The sequence below is a fragment of the Spinacia oleracea genome, chromosome 3 (assembly GCF_020520425.1).
Source record: "Spinacia oleracea cultivar Varoflay chromosome 3, BTI_SOV_V1, whole genome shotgun sequence".
Taxonomy (NCBI): Eukaryota; Viridiplantae; Streptophyta; class Magnoliopsida; order Caryophyllales; family Amaranthaceae; genus Spinacia; species Spinacia oleracea.
In genome coordinates, this window is record NC_079489.1 from 118,712,318 (window position 1) to 118,718,317 (window position 6,000).

Below are 6,000 nucleotides of genomic sequence, written 5' to 3' on the forward strand. Positions count from 1 at the left end.
ATCAACATTTTTACCAACTTATATAGAGAATTTTCTATACATGAATAATGAATATCATGTAAATCGATATATCTGTATATATTCTACTTATCTATATATACATATTTTTCAGAACACTAACTGCAAAAATGATATTTATCGTTATTTTTCATTATTATTTTCTATTTTTCTTATGTTTAAGTATTTAATCTCACCGCAATAAGTTTCGTATGCAAAGATTGATATTTTTTATTTTTTTATTTTTTACACATAAGTACTCCGTATAGGACTAACTTAGTATTATTCAAAATTCCTATTCAAAAATTTAATAATGAAAATAGAAACATATCGGATATAATTCATCATCCAAATAAGAGAGATCGATAAAAAGTTCAAGTTACTTAGAATAAATAATACCCATTCAAAGGTAAATTTGCTGCCAATTTTTTCAAATTCAAAGGTAAACATGCGAATTTAGTTCAATTTATAAGCATTTTATTTCTTAATTTTTGTTCACGAACTAATTTTGAGCGGATTAAATTCTCATATGATTCTGAATTTTCTTCAAAATTGCAGCTATTTTTGAGTGATTTTGGAAAAACTCGATTGTGTATTAAATTGAAGAGATGATAGAAATTGCCGAAATTTGGAGATCGTCATGGTTTTGCTGCATAATCGAATGCTTATTTCCAGTCGCAAAATCAAGCCGAAAATAAGGTATTACTTGAGTTCCTTAATATGACGAGGTAGGTAATTTAGACAAATTTGTCAAGGTTTATTGCGCTTGAACTTTTAGTCAATTTTGTCGAGGTTTATTGCTCTTGAACTTCTGTGAATTTTGTTTAGAATTTGTGTGATTTGGTAAGGGATGCGGATTTACTTCGCAGATTTTTAGATTTTGATTTGATCGAATTGATTTCAAAATCAGGTTTCAGTCTTGGTTGTTTTTAGGTATCTTAATTCTTCTTTAAATTTGTCCAAAATTGTTGCATACAAGTTCTGTTGAAGTTAAAAGTTATAAAAGTAGATAGAAATCTAGTATAAGTAAATCAATTAGATTCCAAAGTTTTATTTTGCACTTATTTAGAAAAGTAGATAGAAAGATAGTAAAAGTAAATCAAATATGTTGAGAAGTAAAATTGTGTAAGATAAGAGCCTTGCTAGTCAGGTAAAAAAATAAAATTGTGTAATATAAGAGCGTTGCTAGGCACGATATATGCAGGAGCTAGAGAAAAGAGTTGTTCATTTAAAAAAAAATGTTTCCCCTGAATCTCCTCTGAGTTTCCTAGTTTCTAAAACAAATACATGATTGCCGTAAGAGTTTTCGTGCCATAGGCTCATAGCAGATGCTTATTTACAAGCATAAGAGGAAGACCCAATCATGCAAAATTTCCGTACTTCTTTTAGTCAGAATTATGTGGTAGAATACTAGAATAAGATGTTCTTGGATGCATCTATTACGTAAATAGTAATTGTGGGTCACCAAATAGTTTCTGTATACCAGAATTTAATGCATTATGTTTCCCTATTTCCATAGAGATATATGTAGGATAACGAGCAAGAACATTGATCTCAGATGTCAATTATAGTCCATGGAACAGCAGGCTCAGCTACGCGATGGTAGGCTGGGTATGACTGCAGGGTTCAGGTGGAATATGTGATTAGTTTGTTGTCATTGCAGGTTGTTCGTTTGGTTGCTGTTGGTCATGTCTTTGCTGTTTTGTTGCTTCTATATTCAACTTTGCTTGGATGATATAAAGGTTATGTATCATAGCGTTACATAACTTCTTTTTTGTTCAAATTAAAAGTAGATAAAGAATTCATAAAAGTAAACAGAACTGATTAGAAAGTAAATAAAGTTGAACTAAAGTAACCCTAATATTTCTTAAAGTAAACTAACTGTTACAGAGGCTTGTTCTAGCTCCTGCTTGTGTAGTCATTTGAGAGTGATGCAGGCTCAGATGATGTTGAAAATGTTTAGAAGTAATTCAAAAAATCCAAAAAGTAAATAATATAAACTCAAAAGTAAATAAAGTAAACTCAAAAGTAAATAAAATCGTATTGGCATGGTGTCCGATGACTTATTTGCTGCTGGTTTCTTTATACGGCAGAAATTGCATGATGCTTTTGACATTAGTTGACTTAGGTTGATTGTTTCGCTAGTCAATTTTGGTGGTTGTGTTCTGCGTGCATTGACGGTGCTGATCTGTTGCAGTCAGTTTTAGTAAAGAAGGTTTAGAGTTGTCACAGGCAAAACACATGGTCACTGTGTAGGAAGGAAAATCTAATGTTACTTTGTCTGATGTTGCTCTCAGATTAAAATCCTGAGAATGATGATTTGGGTATGGATGATGACTAGTTTAAAGATGGCCAGGATTCCTCGGAGCATATCCTTTGCCAGATCGTATAGTTAAATGTCAAGTTCAGAGCCTTAGACGCCATCTTAATATGGTGATGTTAACAAATGGTGTGAAGCTCTCGTCCTCAGGAAATCTGAATCTTCTCTTGCCTTATGATACTCAGGCAAATGCTGCTCAAAAGGCAAAACTCGAATTCATGACCTTTATCCTTAAATAAGCCACCCTTCCTAAACCGAAAAAAGTAAATAGAAATAATCTATATTATGTAACTGCTATAAATCATCTTAATAGCTTAGTTCTTACCGCACCTTCAGTGTTCTTCCAATTTGATGAATCAATATCAGATGTATGCTTCTGAATAGACTTTTTGGTCTTTTTCTTGCTGGTATTTTTTTTTGGCTGCTTGTGCTTCTATGTTGCTTGCTCAATTCATTGAGAGTGATGCAGCCATCTCATTATGCTGTTTTTATCTGCATTATGTTGCGGTATTTCAGCAGGTGGTTTTGGGTTTGGTTGGGTCTGGCTATGGGGTTCAGGTGCTAGTTTGCAGCCTGTTTATGGTGTTGTGATAAATCTGATGTTGGTGTAGGTTGTTAGTCAATCTCAAAGATCTGGTCAATGTGAGCAGTCAGTCGTGCCATAGTTGACCTCCGTTGACTGTGTCGTTGGTTTGTTTTGTTGCGCTTTCTTGCTAGGTCTTTGTGCTTGTTTGTTGGCAGGATTGTTGTCTTTAGTTGTTGGTTTTTTTGGTGGATGATTTTCCCACTTGTGCATACATTCTCTCTAAAAGTAAACTAAATATCTCTTAAAGTAAATTAAATCTCTCTAAAAGTAAAATAAAAGATAATGGAACTTTGATTTTAATTTTTTCCTTAAATATAAAGTCGAAACCTATTAGCTCAAATGGTAGAGAAATGCGCCATTGCACATGGGTGTAGGTTCAAATCCTACATAGGTTGACGATTACTACGTGTAAAAGTCTTATCGTATTCTTCTATTATTGAAAAAGTAGATCAAAATCTGAGAAAAGTAAATGAATTTGTCTAAGAAGTAAATACATTAAGCTAATTATGAATTCGTATAAGCTTTTTCCATAAATGGCATATTTGACATCTTAATTGTGATTCCAAGCTTTGAGTTGATATGCCCTGTATACATGATGAATTGAACTTTGTGAAGGAAAAATGAGAAAGTTCTACATGTTTGAGCAAAGGCAAACTAATTCTTGCTAATAGTAAATTAAATCCCTTTAGAAGTAAACAAAACAATAATGAAACTTCTATTGTATTTTTTATCTCTGTACAATATGAAATAAACTATAATAAAGAAATATTGGTCGAATGTCAAAGTAAAGGTTTTTAACTTAAAAGTAAATAAAATAATACAAAAAGTAAATAAAAATAGAAATAGAAATGCTCGGTAGAATTACAACACCAGCAGAGCAGAAACGTAGTTCTGTAACAAAGGCCAAAGTCAACTAAGGGCCAAGTTACCAACTGATTACTGTAACATACAACAACACAGCAGCTGGTGTTTTGCCTTGAATTATGGCCAGCAAACCAACTGAAACTAAGAATCCAAGCTAAACCAAATATGTATCAGTACCCACTCCCCCTCCCCGCAACAACAACACTCTTGGCACTGTTGCACACGCCTGACTACACCGGACCTAGTGTTGGAAATTTGGAAATCTACGCCAATTTTGCATAAGATCAGGGGCATCCAAAATACTTGAGAACATGCATAATAGGTCAGATTTCCAGCCACCTCTATAAAACAAACCAACAAGGACTAAAGATAAAGATTGTCTCTTTGCTCTAAAATAGGTAACATAATTTTCCTTTTGTTCAATTCAAAAGTAAATAAAAAACTTGTAAAAGTAAATAGAATTGATTCAAAAGTAAAGAATAATCAAATAGGAGAATTAATATCATAAACGAAATAACAAAGAGTGGCCTACGTAGGATTCGTACCTACATCATTGTGCATTGCACAAAGCTCTACCAATTGAGCTAATAAGCATTACTTGCATGTTTTGTACAACAGAAAATATAGCATTTTCAACACTAGGACAGGTGCAAGGTGTTTCAACTTCAAGCTAGCTATTAGATGTTAAGGGTGTGACCCATTCAAGATCGATCAATCTGCTCCCACTCAAGTTGTCTAACCTCCGAAGAAAACTTGGTGAATCCTTGACTGTAAACAGACACCCTGGTGATGGAGTTTTCTCAGGATCCACCTGCAAGCAAGGTGAGATCTAGGCTATTGTAATATCCACTGGTGTTCGCACCTTCTTTGGCAAGGCTGCTCACCTTATTGACAGCACCAACCAAGTTGGTCACTTCCAAAAGGTAATAGTAATACCCTACTGTACAAATTATTTATATATATAATTATACATACTGTAGACACCTACTTTTGTCCCCATTCCCAAAAGGGAAGATCCGATGATGAGAACATAAATCTCCCATTGACAACGCATCTCCTATAAAATAACGAATCTCAATCACCCTTTTCATTTCACCCGAAACCTGCTATTTATAGAAACCTGCTATTTATGGAAACCTGCTAAAAATAGCAACTGCCGTAATAGGGTAGTTGTTAAAAGTGGCAAGTCATAAAAGATAGAAACCTGTCAGAATTAGGTGTTGCACTCCAACGTAAATCCTAAATGAGATAGAAGTTGCGAGAGAATCCTATTCCTAATACGATTCGAAAACAAGAGTTACGTATTAAATTAAAATCCTAACGAGCCTAGAGTTCGTAACGGGCCCAGACGCATCCCTTCATAAAATTAATACGCCACTAAAAGACTCGATTAAGTCTCATACACTCCGGATTCTAAGAGTCCGAATCTGACAAAGAAACGGCCCATACCCTATTTTCAACGCCTGGCTCTGGGCGCCGAAATCTTCGGCGCCCAGCCCTGGGCGCTGAAATTACCTGGGACGTGTTCTTTCCTAATTCCTCGTGGATTAGAGTTCTACAATTCTATCTTTCCGCGAACTCTTTTCTATAAATATAGCCCCAAGTTCGACGTGAAAAGGACAGACACAATTCATATTCTGAGTATTGACTCCAACCCCTAAGCCTAAGCCTCACGCTGCGAAATTGATCACGCGTTCTGTCGCAATCGATCCAAAAATCGAACAGAACGTATCCTGTCCCGTAACTTGAGATTCGTTAAATAAAAGGAGAAATAGCAAATTCAAAGTGGTTAGTTTTCTGAGAACCATGACGCACCTCTCAAGGGTGCGTCGTAATGTGCCCCTTCGCATGATTTAATTGCTTTCCTCGCCCTTTTATGAACTGTTAAACTAATTAAATCTGATTGTTCTATCACGCCTAATAAAGATAATATGTTGGGAAATTAGATTATCATGCTAGGTCCCTTAAAACAATCTAAATCAGATAATCGCGATCGATCTAGTATTATATGTTGCATGTTGTTAAAATCAACTCAGATTAGTTTAATAGTTAACGCATGTCCCTTCAATTATTTATGCTGAGCTAGTAAGGAAATCCTGCCTCTAGAGTTATCGAAGAGCGAGTACTCCTCTCGGTAGTTACAGTCCCCCGAACCCTCAATCTCTACCTTGCGGGTGTATGTTGAGAGGTCCCCACACCAGGGATCACAAGGGAACCTACGGCCGTCGTGGTC

General features: G+C 35.1%; 1 long non-coding RNA gene across 1 annotated transcript; it reads left to right on the forward strand.

The window, feature by feature from the left end:
- The first annotated feature begins 259 nt into the window (after positions 1 to 259).
- LOC130470488 (uncharacterized) lies at positions 260 to 2,751 on the forward strand. Its single transcript, XR_008930933.1, has 3 exons — positions 260 to 439; positions 556 to 696; positions 2,295 to 2,751. It is a non-coding gene; the product is annotated as an uncharacterized lncRNA (long non-coding RNA).
- Positions 2,752 to 6,000: the final 3,249 nt, after the last annotated feature.